The following is a 16,220-nucleotide window of genomic DNA, read 5'->3' on the forward strand; positions in this document are numbered from 1 at the left end:
GCATTGGCAGAGGAAATCTCAAAACAGCCTAGTATTGACTTTGTCATGTGGTTATTAGTGTTCACTTTTATGAAGATCTATAATAAAAAGGAGCAAGCTAAGCAAGAAAAATAACAAAATGTGCAGTTCAATGAGAAAGGGGACACCAGGAAATGGGATGGAGCTAACTCCTGTGTTCAAGGAGATGATAAACAGATTAAAGAAAGCCTGATATGATAGTAAGTGGAATAAAGGGAGTGGGGGACAAGACCCCACCCAGCTAAGTTTCCAATCTGTGAAAAGGAATTAGAAAAGTTTAAGGTTGAATGTGGTGGTGCACACCTTTGATTCCAGCACTCCAGTGGCAGAGGCAGGCAGATCTCTAAATTGGAGGCCAGCTTGGTCAGGACAGCCAAGCCTAGGCAGTCAAGGAAACCATTGAGAACAAAAGGCTGGTGAAAATGTACCTGAACCAGGGACCCATGATCCAGCCTCAGCAAGCTGCAGAACTTGGCATCTTCAACAACATGGTTCTGGCGTTAGAGTCAAGGACAGAAGAAAGGGGCTGTGGAGTCTAATACTGAGACCAAGGGAAGAGGCTGAGGCCAGGTATGTGTCAGGGGTGTCCCTACCTGGACACCTAGAGAGGCCGCTGGATGAAGCTGTAAGGTGAAGCCTGGATTGCTTTGGAGGCCCCAAGATGTCGGAGATGCCAGAGCCATGGGTTACATGTCTAGGTGGAAACTCTGTCTCAGCTCCCACTCCTCCCATTCCAGACCCTGCACCTCAGAAAGCAGGTCAAGGTTAGCTCCCCTGGAGCTGCTCAAGACCACTCTACAGGGTTATTTAAGACCTGGCCACCAGACCCGCCTGGTGATTCTTCTGCCTTCCTGGAAGTGCTCTGCTTTGCTTTGCTCTGTTTAGTACCTCTGGATTTATTAATTCGGTCTGATTTGACTTACTGCATTGGCAGAGGATACCCAATAACAGGATCCAATATTTACCAGCTTGGTGTCTAATACCTGTTAACCAGGAGTGGAACCAGCCAAAGAGAACAGTGCATTGCAGTCAACAAAGCTGAAAGGAGCTGGAGATCTGAAGAGCATTTTGACATCAGACGTGGAGATGCAGAGTTTGCCCAGCTGGTTCAGTCCTGCTTTGATCCAAAATTTCCTCATCATGCACCCTTTTGGAATGGTAATATATATCCTGTGCCAGTCGTATGTTGGAAGTGTGTGATCTACTTTATATTTTGATTTTACAGGGGTTTACAATTAAGTGATTCCATGAATCTCAAAAGAGACTTTTAACTTTGGGCTTTTAAACAGAGTGATAGACTATGGGGACCTTTGAAGTTGGACTGAATGCAGTTTTGCCTTATGATATGGCTACCAACTGGCAGGAGGGAAGGTTAGGCCCCACCTGGGCTGATCAATTCAGCGATCATCCAGGCTCAGATCCGTTCTTTGAGTCAGTCCGCCCCAACATCTACCCATCTGTGAGCTACTGGAGCATTTGAAGGCCAGAGTCACAGGATCGGCATGATCTGGGCAACAGCAGGATAACAGAGCAATCTCAGAGATGGCCCAGTATTGATGGCGTGTAGCGACCAGCCGCGTAGTGGTGGTGCAGCCCTTTAAATCCAGTACTCGGGAGGCAGAGGCCAGCCTGGTCTACAGAGTGAGTTCCAGGACAGTTGGGTCTACATAGAGAAACCCTGTCTTGAAACTCCCCCCAAAAGGAAACAAAAGAAAACAAAACAACCCCCCCCCCTGCAAAGAAACCAGCACCTTGGACCAGACCAGTGACTCCATGCAACAAACATGCATTTAAAGCTGTTTGAGCAACCAAGTGTACTGTGTGACACACTGCAGCTCCAATGCCACTATGATGAACAAATACATGATGGACAGGTGGGAAGATGGAGGGAGAGAGCAATGCCTGTGTGGTAGAGAGCAGTGGAACTCGTGTTGCGACAGCTGTGACAGGTGTGAGAAGGCTGCGGTTGATGCAGGAACAGGCCATTACCCAGTAGGGTCACAGGGTGAGTTGCAGCAGCAGCCTGGAAGGTATATAGACCCAGCCCCTGAACAAGCTGCCTGGCTGCACAGTCTCCCTGGCTCTGAGCAACAACAGGATGCTCGAGATGAAGGATGGTTCATTTGCTGGATTGGGTCTCAACAAACCCCCTGGGTCTGTGCTTCTTCCAGAGGCCATGCTGGTCTGTGGCCTGTGCTTTGGCAGAGGGCCCTGTTGTGCTGCTACCAGAAACCAAGCCGAGGTCCTTGGCACACGCTGATGCTGGAGACCGTGTGGATGTTTATGGTCTCTGCTGTTGCCCAGGACCCATGCTCCCGCTGACGGTAAAGAGCAAGGAAGCTACTCTGGGAGAGGTATCTATGATGGCAGATGCAGTTGAGAAAGAAACGGAAAGGCTTCTGCGACAATCCTTACCTCCACCCCACCCCACGCCCAAAAAAGTAACAGCCTAAAAAGGAGGTCATCAAAGAGAACTCCTAAAATGTGTGGTAAGGGTGCTTAAGTGTAGCTCTCCACAGCTGATGGCTTCTAGGGGGCGTACAGATGGAGAGAACTCGGTTTTCTTCAGGGGATGGCCACTGGAGTTTGACCTGCTCCAGTGAGTATGTGGACTTTCTTTTTTGGGGGTAGGGGGATGGTGATGGAAGGTCACAAGGATTGAGAAGCTGACATAAGAGGACTCAGAAATGATTGTAATCAGGATGCATGATGTGAAATTCCCAAATGATCAAAAAAGATGAAAAAAAAGGGAAAATGTTGATTTTTAACTTTGATACTATTACATTTTCAGTAGCATGTATTCACAGAGTATTTGCTACTTTAGGATTATCTTATTATGAGCTTAGGTGAATTTCATTCCTTGTTTTTGTTTTGTGTTTTTATCTACTTGCCAAAGAGACATGTTTTAGTTTTTTTCTTTTTTGTTGTGTTACTACAGTGTTGGGGATGGAACCTAGAGTTTCACCCGTGGTAAGCAAGGACTCTAGCATGGAGGCACAGGTGCACAGACCCAAAAATCCTTTATTGTGGTATACCTAGGAAGTTTTACTTTTTAATAAAAGTCTGAGGATTAGAACTTTTGTACCGTAAGGCAGAGAGCACAAGGTACACATGAGCTGTGTGAGCTTAAGACTCTTAGGTTCCCTGAGAACTGTTGTAGCATTGCTTTAAATAGACTGCAAAGTGAAGTGACTCCTAAATAAAATGTAAGTCCTACCTCATGAGGACACAGTGGGAAGACACCATCAATAAACTCCAAAGTAGCCTGATAAACACCATTTCATCTACTCTTTTGCTCTTGGATTACCAGCCTCTAGAACAGTGAGAAACACATTTTAAGATTTATTTATTTATTACATATACATGCCAGAAGAGTGCACCAGATTGAATTGTAGATGGTTGTGAGCCACCATGTGGTAACTGGGAATTGAACTCAGGACCTCTGGTAAAGCAGTCAGTGCTTTTAACCTCTGAGCCATCTCTCCAGCCCCCAAATTTTTGGTTTTTTATTAGCAGAAAAAAAATTAAAGAGTCATTGCTAAGTTGACAATAAAAAACTAAATTTGAATTTTTTCCTTTTTGGTTTTTCCAGACAGGGTTTCTCTGTAGCTTTGGAGCCTGTCCTGGAACTCGCTCTGTAGACTAGGCTGGCCTCAAACTCACAAGAAATTCGCCTGCCTCTGCCTCCCGAGTGCTGGGATGCATTAAAGGTGTGCACCACCACCACCTGGCTTAATTTTGAATTCCTAAGCTAGATGAGATGGCATAACTACTCAGGTGGCAGAGGGAAAAGGACTAAGGGAAGTTCAAGGCTAGCCTGGTCTCCATTACAAGTTCCAGGCCAGTGAGGACTGGACCAAAACAAAGGGAAAAAATAAAAACAGAATTCTGAGAGTTATTGAGCCCTGACAAGCTAAGCAACCACATCCATCTCATTAACTATGAATGGAATAAATGTTCCATCTATAAGTCAGAGTCTCAGAAATGATTGAAAAAGAATGTTCAAGCTGGGCATGGTAAAGTATGCCTATAATCCTAGCACTGGGGATGCAGAACACGTTCAAAGCCAGGCTGCTTATATAGTTTCAGGCTAGCCCAGGCTATATAGCAAAGCCCTGTCTTTTAAAAGCAAGCATGCCTGGGGCTAGAAAGATGACTCAGTAGTGAAGAGTGCCAGCTGCTCAGGAAGAGGACCTGACGGGTTCTCAGCACCCATTTCAGGAGGCTGCTAATCACTGTCACTGCAACTGCAAGCCTTCTTCTGACTTCGTGGGCAACTGCTCATACACCCTACACAGACACACATGCGTGCATGTGATTCACATTCCTTTTTTTAAAACCCCAGAATATTTGTGTCTATAGAATACTTTTTTGAGGCAGCATCTCACTGTCTAGATTTGGAGGGCCTGGAACTCACTATGTAGACCAGGCTGACCTCAAATCACAGAGATGCACCTGCCTCATCTTTCCCAAGTGCTGGGACTAAAAAACATACCACCACACCAGCTGTCTATAAAATTTTTTTTTTTTATATTAATATTTTTTTTATTTTCCATTTTAAATTTAGATAAGAAACAAGGTTGCTTCACAAGTCAGTACGAGGTCCCTCTCCCTTTCCCTCCCCTCCTCCTGTGCCCTCCCCCCATCCCCCCCTGTCTATAAAATTTTTAAATAAAAAAATACAAATAGAAAGTTAAATGCATAGTAGTAATGGTAAAAGAAAACAAGAGTAACTATGTTAAATTGAATATATTTTGTGTTTTATTTCTAAGAATTTTTATAATAAAAAATGAATAAAATAGATTTCAAGAGAAAGAATATTACCAAAGACAGAGGGATAGTACATAATGATAAAGGAGTCAATTCATCAGAAAGAAAATGACCAACATGGCTTAATGGCACATGACTTTTGTGCCAACACTTACGAAGCAGAGGCAGGCAGATCTCTGTGAGTTTGAGGCCAGCCTGGTCTACTTTGTGAGTTACAGGCCCGCCAGAGCTGGAACTGGCTCTGTAGACCAGGCTGGCCCTGAACTCAGAGATCCACCTGCCTCTGCCTCCCTCAGTGCTGGAATTAAATGCTTGGCCCCCAGCCTGTTCTACAGAGCAAGTTCCAGGACAGCCTCCAAAGCCTCCAAAGCCACAGAGAAACCCTGTCTCAAAATACCAAAAAAAAAAAAAAAGATGAAGCAGGATATCTATGCTTTGCATTAAGCAGATGCACCCTAAAAGTGATAGAAAAATATTTTTTATTATTTTGTCTCAAATACTGCAGGCCTAATAGTAACTTCTTAGTTTTCATTAAGCATAAGAGAGCTGTTTAAAGAAGATTTGGTAATCCCCGGGATTACAGCAATGTAAGATTTATGTCTACCGTGGAGAAACTCGATCGCTCTCAGCTGTGAATCACTGGAAGCGTGGCATCTCTGCTCCCCAGTTACCCAGAGCAGTACACTCTGCAAACATACCTGCCTTTTTCCTTAAATGTCTGCCTTTTCTTCATAGACTGCAACAAGAGTTAGAAGAGGGAGTGACTAACTTTGGAATTAGGATGAGCTTGGAGTAGGCCTTAGAGAAATAGTGTTCCAGCCGGGCTGCAAACGATGACGCTGTTTTGGAGAAGAAAAGGCTGACCACAGCCCCTTGCCGAGCAGCACAGCCCATGGAGTTAGCAGGAGGCCCTGGGTACGGGTGCTGTGAGCCAGGTCTGTGAGGCTACCGTGTCACAAGGTCAGATGTGAACCCTGGAGTAGCAGAAGAGCAACTCTTCCTTCTAAAGAGAGTGGTGGCTCTTCCTGAAACGCACATCCGACTGATGCTGTGATGGGAATGTGTGGAAGGAAGAAAACAGAGGAGATAGGACGCAAGGAAACAAGGCCTTCTAAATACAGCAAGACCATTTGCACATACGGAAGCTCGCAGACGGCCTACACAAGTCTGGTCTGACGTGGTCCCTGGACTGAGGATGGAAGTGGACCCAAGCCCACACCCCTAACCCAGAGGCTATCTCCAATCAATAGCCACTTGCAAATGAAAAGCTAGTTTTCTCCAGTGGAGTCTACTCTAAGGCCAGCTCCCATGCCCAGCTAGTGCACAGTAGCTGCTCAACGCAAAATGAACTCAGTGGTATTTTTGGAGGGTTTTCGTTGTTGTTTTGTTTTATAATGCTTTGCTGAGCATTTTCTTTTTTCTTACCATTCAGGTCTTTGGCTAACACATTATGGCTTCCAATTTTGTATTTTAATGGGATTTCTGTGTTTTTGACAGTGTGTATCTCTGCGTCTATATGGTTTTTTTGCATTTTTTCCCATTGGCAGTTTTTCGGTTTGTTTGTCTTGTCCTGTTATTTATTTTTATCTTATTTTATTATTTTTTCTTTTTTAGGTGCCTGTTGTTTCCTAATGAAATAGAGCAAGAAAGAATGTGGATTTGGAGCCGGGCGTTGGTGGCGCACAACTTTAATCCCAACACTCGGGAGGCAGAGGCAGGCAGATCTCTGTGAGTTCGAGGCCAGCCTGGTCTACAGAGGGAGTTTCAGAACATCCTCCTAAACAATACAGAGAGAGAAACCTTGTCTTTGGGTGAGTGGGGAAGGGGGGAGGATCTGGGAGGAGTTGAGGGAAGGGAAACTATAATCAGAGTATATTGTATGAAAAAAATCTATTTTCAGTAAAAAGAAAGAAAGAAAGAAAGAACCAAAGGGGGAAAAAAGCCATGTCCCAGCACTCGGGGGGGGGGGGGGGCAGAGGCAGGCGGATCTCTGTGAGTTCGAGGCCAGCCTGGTCTACAGATTGGGTTCCAGGACAGGCTCCAAAGGTAAGGAAAAAGAAAGAAGGGAGAAAATACCTGAGGCCTGGATCCAGGCATCAAAAGTGCATCCAGGGCGGATGACTTTGGGAGGGGGTAGGCAGGAGAGATGACGACATTTCTTTAATTGAATGAAAGGATGGGAAATTTTAATTCTTTTATTTATCGCTGTACTCTGTTATCTCTTAGGGTTCGTCTTAACTGGGGTGACGAGGGAATGAAGAAATGACAAACACGCAGACAGAAAAGCTGGGATGGGCTGGCCATACACTTTGATGGAGTCACACTGACTGCATAGACTGGAAACTCGGCACATTCATCTTACATATCTGAATTGAGGTGGGTTTATGACGTACAGATGAACGAGGAGGTGGGCTTGTTGTCTACAGTTGAACGGGAAGACGGGATAGCCAGTTTTAGTAGGTACTTTCCATAGGGGAGCAGTCTCGGGCTGAAGTCATCAGGGAGGAGGCTGTGGCTGGTACTTCCTCTATGCTCAACATTCTTTCTCAGACCAGGGCTTTGCCATTGCCCTGAGCCTGACCTGGCAGCAGGTTTGCCGTTTCTGTAGGTCTGAGGTGAGACGCTGGGGTCTTTGACATGGCTGTGCTCCTGCCAACAATAAATACACAGTCACTCGGGACTTCATGTGTTTCCCACAATTTACTTAGTGTGTGGATGTGTTTGCACGTGTATGCGGGTGCGCTTGCCTGTGGGTGGGCATGTGGAGGCGAGAGGTTAATGTCCAGGGTCTTCCTCTGTCACTCTCCACCTTATTTACCGTTGTTGTTGTTTAAGCACTATTGTAGCCCTGGCGGGCCTGCAACTTCCTATGTAGACCAGGCTGGCCTCAAACCAAGAGATCTGGCTGCCTTTACCTCCACAGCGTGGGATTAAACGTGTGTGCCTTGTTTTATGTTTGTTGTTTATTTTAAAATGTATGATTCTGCGTGTTTTGATTGCATGTATGCCGTGTGTTTATTACTGCAGAGGCCTGAAGAGGGATCCTCTGGAACTGGAGTTACAGACACTTGTGAGCCACCATGTGGGTGTTGGGAATCCAACCCAAGTCCTCTGGAAGAGGGCTTTTCACCACTGGGCCATCTCTCTAGCTCCTTCTCGCCTTATTTGCTGTGGCAAGGTCTCTCACCACTTCAGCTAGTCAGCAAGCACCTAGCATGGCCTGTCTCCACCACTGCCCCCAGGAGCTCTGATGCTACACACAGAGACCCGCCTGCCCCTGCCTCCCGAGTGCTGGGATTAAAGGCGTGCGCCACCACTGCCCGGCTAAGCTTTATTTTTATCTTATGTGTATGAGTGTTTTGCCTGTATAGCCCCTAAAATAAATCTTTTTTTTTTTTTTTTTTGGTTTTTCAAGACAGGGTTTCTTGGCTTTGGAGGCTGTCCTGAACTAGCTCTTGTAGACCAGGCTAGTTTCAAACTCACAGAGATCCGCCTGCCTTTGCCTCCCGAGTGCTGGATTTAAAGGTGTGTGCCAGCACCTCCTAGCCCAAAATAAATCTTACTTAAAAAAAAAAAAACTGGGGCTGGAGAGTTGGTTGGTTAAGAACACTGGCTGCTCTTCCAGGGGTCTTGGGTGGATTCCCAGCACTCACATGGCAGTTAGCAACTGTCTATAACTCCAAGATCTGACACCCTCACACAGGCATACATAAAGGCAAAACAACAAAGCACATAAAATAAAAATAAATAAATTTTTTTTTTGGTTTTTATGAGATAGGGTTTCTCTGTATTGTTTTGGAGGCTATCGGTCCAGCCCGGCCTCGAACTCACAGAGATCTGCCTGCCTCTGCCTCCCGAGTGCTGGGATTAAAGGCGTGCGCCACCACCACCCGGCAATAAATTATATTTTTAAAAATGTTTTTAAAACCTCCAGTTGTAGAGAGGGAGGAGTGATGAGTAAAGGGGTCAAGACCAGGCTGGGGAAACCCACAGAAACAGCTGACCTAAACAAGGGAGAATTCACAGACCCCAGGCTGACAGCTGGGAAACCAGCATAGGACCAAACCAGACCTCTGAATGCTGGTGTCAGTTAGGAGGTCTAGGCAGTGGAGGTCTAAAGACAGTCTATGGGGCCTCTGGTAGTGGAACCAATATTTATCCCTATTGCACGAATGGACTTTGGGAGCCCATGGAGGGCTACTCTCTCAACTTAGTGTACAGGCCCTGCCCCAAATGACTTGACAGACTTTGATGATCTGTCATGGAAGGCCTCACCCTCTCTGGGGAGTGGATGGGGGATGGGTTGAGGAGGTCAATAGGGGTCATGGGAGGATGAGGGGAGGGAAATGGGATTGATATGAAAAATAAAATTGTTTCTAATTTAAATAAAATTCATAAAAAATGTTTGAAAAAAATCTGGTGGTTCACACCTTTAATCCCAACAAGGGACTATCTACATGAGTTCAAGATAAACCTGATGCCACATAGCCATTTCAAGATCAAGCAGGGTGCCGGGCGTCGGTAGTGCACACCTTTAATCCCAGCACTCGGGAGGCAGAGGCAGACGGATCTCTGTATGTTCGAGACCAGGTTGGACCGATAGCCTCCAAAACAATACAGAGAAACCCTGTCTCATAAAAACCAAAAAAATAAATAAATAAAAAAGAAAGAAACAAAAAGAGTAATCTACATCAGGAAAGAACTGACAACCAACACCCCCCTCCACACACACACAAATAAATGAAGGTAATAAAAACTTTTCAGTGATAAGAACGAGCACTTATTAAGTCACTTTGCAAAGGTATAGGGCCAAAGCAGCGACCTTGCTCTGAGAGTCGCCTGTTTCAGGTTAAGAAACCCTTGTAGCATGCCAGGCTAATGCACACCTTTGATCCCAGCACTCTGGAGGCAGAGGAAACAGATCTCTGATTCAAGATCAGCCTGGTCTACAGAGTGAGTTCCAGGACAGTCAGGACTATGCAGAGAAACCCTGAAAAGAAACCCTCGTAGTTTATGGTTACCTAAGAAATCCCAGGTTACAAACAGCTGAATGCATAGAGAACGGATGCTGTATTCATGCCTTTTTTGTTTTGTTTTGTTTTGTTTTGTTTTGTTTTTCGAGACAGGGTTTCTCTGTATTGTTTTGGAGGCTGTCCTGGAATTCGCTCGGTAGACCAGGCTTGGTCTCGAACTCACAGAGATCCACCTGCCTCTGCCTCCCAAGTGCTGGGATTAAAGGCGTGTGCCACCACTGCCCGGCAGTATTCACACTTTTATTTGTTCCTTATAGCAACATTTATAAACTTTTATTTGGTATAAAAAACGGTTTCTGGGATCTGGAGAGACAGCTCAGGAGTTAAGAGCACTAGATGCTCTTACAAAGGACTTGGACTCGGTTTCTAGAATGCACATAGAACCATCTGGAAGAACAGCTCCAAGGACCCCAGTGCACTAAGTGTGTGTGGGACACAGGCATATAATGTGGGCAAAATACTTGTACATATAAAATAAAAATATTTTGTTTCTGGATCGTCATGGTGACATAATCTTTACATCTCGTCTCAAAAGATGAGGCAGGAGAGCTGCCACAAGGTCCAGGCCAGTCTGGTTTTTATAAGGAGTACACATATTTGGGGGATGAATACATAATGTTTACCATAACTTTTTTTGAGATAGTGTCTCACAGCACAGGCTAGCCTAGCCTGGAACTCAAGTAACCCTCAGTGTCTCAAAGTGTGGGATTACAGATGTGAACCACCCTGACAAGCTTGAAAATGATTGTGCAAAAAGGATAATTCTCCACCTACTTGTTCTTATAATGGAACACTGATTTCCTTTGTAAATGCTCTAAGCACCTTTGTAACCCTGAGAAGAGCATTTGGGAAATAACGGCATGCAGGGGAAGTCAAGGGACATCAGCTGAATGCCTAGCCAAAAAAAAAACATGTGAGGACAGCAAGGGATAGATGGCCGTGAGTGGCGGAAGAGAAATCTCAAGACAGAATTGTCACAGACGTAAAAACATATGCTGTGCTTCCACCAACCAAAGAGAACAGACACTGCAGACTTGTCACCCATGAGGACAGAACAGAATCTAAATTTGGCCCTAAGATCAGTAGGCTTTCCTGTGGCATTTCAGCAGGGTAAAGGGAGTAGATGCCAGCTTCGAATGGCTTAAAGGCTAACCAAGAAGAGAGGGCCAGGTATGTAGCTCAGTGGTAGTGACAGGCGTCGGGACCAATTCATAATGCCATAACCAGAGTATAGTGCCTTCCAACGGTCCATGAAGCAGTGTCTTTGTTCTCCCTTGTGTCATAAACTGACAGCAGGAAGGGCTTGGTGGCACTTGCCTGTGATTCCAGCATTTGAGGAGTGGAGACAAGGGAAGTCAGAGCTCAGGGTCATCCTCTGCTACATAGCAAGATGGAGGCTAGCCTCAGCTACATGAGACCCAAAATAATTAAAATAAGGGCTAAGAATGTAGCTCGGTTGGTAGAGTGTTTGCCTAGCATTCAGGATTCAGTCTCTAGTACTATATGAACCGTGTGTGGTGAGGCATACCTGTATACCAGCAATGTCACAAGTTCAAGGTCACCCTCACCAGCTAGTTCAAGACTAACTTGGGCTATCTAGCACCCTGACTGAGAATAAACAACCAGGCCGACAACAGGGCACTTTAGCCATGTTGCCACCCACCCTGAGAGTTGGGAAACAACTCTTAGCCACACAGATCCACGGGTTTGGATGATGTCAGGTTGTTAAAATGTTCCCGATGCTTATGCTTCCTTCCATTAGGAAGAAAAGTAACTACTCCGTGGGACCTAGAGGCTGGAGACAAGGCTCCAATTACTGTTTCTTGCAGCTTACTCCTCTGAATATCCCCTAGTATTCTTTTTATCTCCCTCTTAACATTTTCCATGCTTCAGATTTGGGGGGGAGGGCGGTTTGAGACAGTGTTTATCTGTGTAGCTTTGGAGCCTGGTCTTATAGACCAGGTTGGCTTTGAACTCACAGAGATCTACCTGCCTCTGCCTCCCAAGTACTGGGATTAAAGGTGTGTGCCACCACTACCCCGCTGCACCCTGAGCTTTTTGTTTTGCTTTTGAAACAAGATCTCAAAGTCTCAGAGACAATGGGACATTTTTCTCAGTGGCAATATACAATATTTATACAGCCAAGGTTCAATCTTTATCAGATACTTTCGCGGATGCTATCGGCTTTATTTATTTATTTACTTACTACTGGTTGAGTCCTAGGCTTGCTTTGTAGCCCAGGCTGACCTTGAACTCAAGTCAATCCTTCAGCCTCAGCCAATCATGTGCTAGGGTTATAGGTGGGAGCGTCCATGTCTGGCTCTCTTTTGTTTGGAAATAGAATTTTGTTGTGTTGCTCAAATTGGTCTTGAACTCTTGGCTCAAGCAATCCCCCTCAGCTTCCATTGAACTGGGACTACAAGCATGTCCACAGGGCACAGCTGGCCAGATGCTGTTTCACAGCCTAAGGAGCCAGGTATGCCTGAAGTCCAGCATTTAGGAGGTGTCTGCAGAAGAGGAGGAGGAGGAGCCAAGCATGGTATTGCACGCCTTTAATCCCAGCACGCAGGAGGCAGAGGCCGACAAGTTCCAGGACAATCAGGGCTACACCGAGAAACCCTATCTTGAAAAACAAAAGGAAGGAAGGAAGGGAGGGAGGGGAGGAATGGAGAGAGGGGGGAGGGAGGAAGGAAGGAAGGAAGGAAGGAAGGAAGGAAGGAAGGAAGGAAGGAAGGAAGGATGCGGCTTAAATGATTTGGTGAGTGCATGCTATGTGCAACATCCTCAATTTCCCTAAAAATCTTGCTGAGAAGGAAATCTGTCTGTGGCTATTACACAAAGTGGAAGGCATCAGTTCTGCTAACTTGGCTACAAACAACTCAGGGCCATTCAGAAGCACACTTGAATAGAGGGAAAGGTCACTTATCCCTTCTCTTATTTAAATGTTTTTTTTGTTTTTTTGAGTAAATGTTTATTTTTGAGAATTTATTATATGAATGTTTTGCCTTCATGATGTGTGTGTGTGTATGTATGTATGTATGTGTGTGTGTGAGTGTGTGTGTGTGTGTGTGTGTATATGTACCACATACGTGCCTGGTATCTGAAGAGGTCAGAAAAGGGTGTCACATCCCCTAGAACTGAAATTACAGAGGGTTGTGGACCACCATGTTAGTTCTGGGGACCAGTGAATCATTTCTCCAGTCCCCTACTTATTTCTTACAAAAAGAATCTTTTTAAAAGAGTGTCTATCTGTGGAACCCAGACTGTTTAAATATTAATCCTCCTGCCTCCAGATCCTATTGTTGATTTTATGTTTTGCACCCATCTTCAGTTGTAATGTTATAGGTCACTTTTGTATCAGATGAGCTGTACCAAGAAGGTTTTATTTTGGTGAATTCTACATGATTATTAGAAACTATTGAGTATGCTGGGCGTTAGTGGTACACACCTTTAATCCCAGCACTCGGGAGGGAGGCAGAAGCAGGCGGATCTCTGTGAGTTCGAGGCTGGTCTGGTCTACAGAGCAAGTTCCAGGACATCCCCCAAAACAATACAGAGAAACCCTGTCTCGAAAAACCAAAAAAAAAAAAAAAAAAAAGAAAAGAAAATATTGGGTATGCTGTAGTTTAGATTAATTCTAGACCTGCTTCTCAGACATCATAGTTGTGATAGTCGCCGGGCGTTGGTGGCACACGCCTTTAATCCTAGCACTCGGGAGGCAGAGGCAGGCGGATCTCTGTGAGTTCGAGACCAGCCTGGACTACCAAGCGAGTTCCAGGACAGCCTCCAAAGCTACAGAGAAACCCTGCCTCGAAAAACCAAAAAAAAAAAACCATAAAAAAAGTTTTACTTATGAGTCTGTGTATGTCACGTATGTGCCACTTGGGTGCGTGGGTACCCACAGAGGCCAGAGGAACAGATGCTTGTGGCTACCCAGCATGGGTGCTGGGATCTGAAGTCAGGTCCTCCTGAAGAGTTACCATGCTTTTAACCACTGAGCAGTCACCCAAGCCCAAAAGTTGTTTTTATAGAGGTTGGGAAGAAGTTCCTTTAAGTTTTCCAGACAGGGTCTCTGTGTTTTGCTGGCTCCTGGAACTCACTCTGTAGACCAGACAGGACTCAAACACACAGAGATCTGCCTACTCTGCCTCCCGAGTGCTGAGACTAAGGGCGTGTGTCACCAACGCCCACCTGGTTGAAAAGAAGTCTAGAAAGGGAAGAGTCACTTTTGCCTACATGAGGCCATCCCACAAGGAGGATCAGCAGCCCGTGTGCAAAGAGAGAAGAGGCTGTGGCCTTCCTTGCCAAGTGAAAATATTGACGGTCTTCCCTTCCAGTCTGCTTTAACCGTTAGCTGGAAAGCCAAACAGACACCTTTAAAATAGGGCTCCCTGACAAGGGTAGGAGGGTCACCCTCACAATGAATTCCAGAACAAACAGGCCTTGATGTAGTCATCTGCAGAGTAAACAGCTGCAAACTGGAGATGAAGACATGTTGTAGAGCAGGCAGTGGTGGTACATACCTCTGATCCCAGCACTCCAGGAGGCAGAGGCAGACGGATGTCTGTGAGTTCGAGGCCAGCCTGCTCCACAGAGCGAGTTCCAGGACAGCCAGAGCTGTTTCACAGAGACACCCTGTCTCAAAAAAACAAAACAAAAAGACAAGTTGTGAATCATATTTACTACTAAACCCTAATCAATCCAAATTAAAGCTAAGCATACCCCTGTAACCAATCTCCTCACCACCGCCTTTGCTTGTTAGGCAGGGTCTCGATTTGTCCCTGGCTGGCCTGGGACTCACTATGTTGACCAGAATGACCTTGGATTCAGAGATCTGCTGCCTCTGCTTCCTAAATGTTGGGTTGCAGGCATGGACCGCATACCCAGCGCTAGTCCCATCCTTGTGACTGGCTCAGTCATGCAAAGAAGCAGGGCTTCTGTGGCCTCATAGAAGTGGTTCTGTGACTTACCCAAGCAGCATTTGCCTTTAGGCCCAAGCCCACCCCAAAAGAGTGACAGAGGGCCTGGAGATATGGCTTAGCAGTTAAAAGCACTTCCAGAGGACCTGGGTTCAAGTTCTGACACCATATAGTGGCTAACAACAAACTGTAACTCCAGTTCCAGATCTGACACCCTTTTCTGGCCTCCAAGGACACCAGGCACTCTTGTGGTACAGGCAGTGCTCTGGGCAAGTGTCTGAGGTGTCAGAGAGCAGCCTGATTCTATGCTCCCAGTTAGGAAGCTACATTAGTCCGCCATTCAATTGTTTATGGAGCTTTCAAATAGACAGTGATCTCATTAGCTCCAGGGTTTCTAAATATAAAACAATACACTCTACTCATCTGAGAATGACTATGTTCACGCACTTGGTCCTGAGTCACAGCCATTCGGTGACTGTTCATTTTGAGAATTCTCAGATATGTAAAAAACGTTAAGCCAGCCTCAAAAATCCCCAACAGGGAACTGGGAGGACAGCACAGTGAGTGAGAGCGCTTGCTACTCAAGCTTGGACACGAGTTAAAATCCCCAGAACACAGAAGCAATGTGAAAAGCTAGGGGTGGCTGCACGTGTTCTGTAACTCATCATGAGGACAGCGGAGGAGAGACTGCTGAGCCTTGCCAGCCTCTAGCCTAGCTACAGGTTCAGTGAGAGATCCCGTCTCAAGGAAAGAAAGCCAGAGTAAGAACATTCAGTAGGGCCCTCAATCTCCTCCAGCCTGTATGCTCACACCTACCTCTGTGCAGGAGACCCTGTTCCAGAAGAAAAAAAACAAAACACAAAAAAAGCAAGGGCCAAAGAAGCTGCTCAGCAGCTTGCACACCTGCTCTGAAAACCCGAGGACCTGAGTCCAGACCCCGGGACTCACATGAAGATGGACGGAGAGCACCAACTCCAAAAAATTGTCCTCTGATCTCCACACATGCTCTGTAGCCCATACATGTACACACCACACTCGCACACACATTACATGTACACACCACACTCGCACACATATGTGCGCACCCACACACATAATGAATAACAAAACCTAGATCCAAAAAGAAAAAAGAGCAAAGTGACGTTTTGCATTTGTCATGTCTCATGTAGTCACCTCTGAAATTCAGCCCTCTCCTCTTTGGAGTTAGGTCTGTGGTCTTCCAATTGATTTTTATTTACTTTGATGGGGGTCTTATGTAAATGCAACCCCAACAATTTTTTTTATCATCATCAGTTGCTTTTTAGGTAAGTTCCCACACAACCAGGCTGGCCTTAAACTCAGAATCCTCCTGTCTCCACCTTCAGAGTCACCATTATTAGACGTGTGTTCACAGGAATGCAGAAGGCAGCTCACACCAAATGTAGCTCTACTCAGCTCTTAGTTTTTTGGTTTTTTTTTTTTTTTGTGGTTTTTCGAGACA

At 45.6% G+C, this 16,220-nt stretch overlaps 2 long non-coding RNA genes across 2 annotated transcripts; one reads left to right on the plus strand and one right to left on the minus strand.

The window, feature by feature from the left end:
• The first annotated feature begins 327 nt into the window (after positions 1 to 327).
• LOC121139378 lies at positions 328 to 7,144 on the plus strand. The gene is made up of 3 exons (XR_005876336.1): positions 328 to 1,176; positions 6,403 to 6,599; positions 7,015 to 7,144. It is a non-coding gene; the product is annotated as an uncharacterized LOC121139378 (long non-coding RNA).
• On the minus strand, positions 6,970 to 14,823 carry LOC121139376. Its single transcript, XR_005876335.1, has 2 exons — positions 14,544 to 14,823; positions 6,970 to 7,437 (listed from the first exon to the last, which is right to left on the minus strand). It is a non-coding gene; the product is annotated as an uncharacterized LOC121139376 (long non-coding RNA).
• Positions 14,824 to 16,220: the final 1,397 nt, after the last annotated feature.

Source organism: Mesocricetus auratus, unplaced genomic scaffold, assembly GCF_017639785.1.
Source record: "Mesocricetus auratus isolate SY011 unplaced genomic scaffold, BCM_Maur_2.0 Super-Scaffold_15014, whole genome shotgun sequence".
Lineage (NCBI taxonomy): Eukaryota > Metazoa > Chordata > Mammalia > Rodentia > Cricetidae > Mesocricetus > Mesocricetus auratus.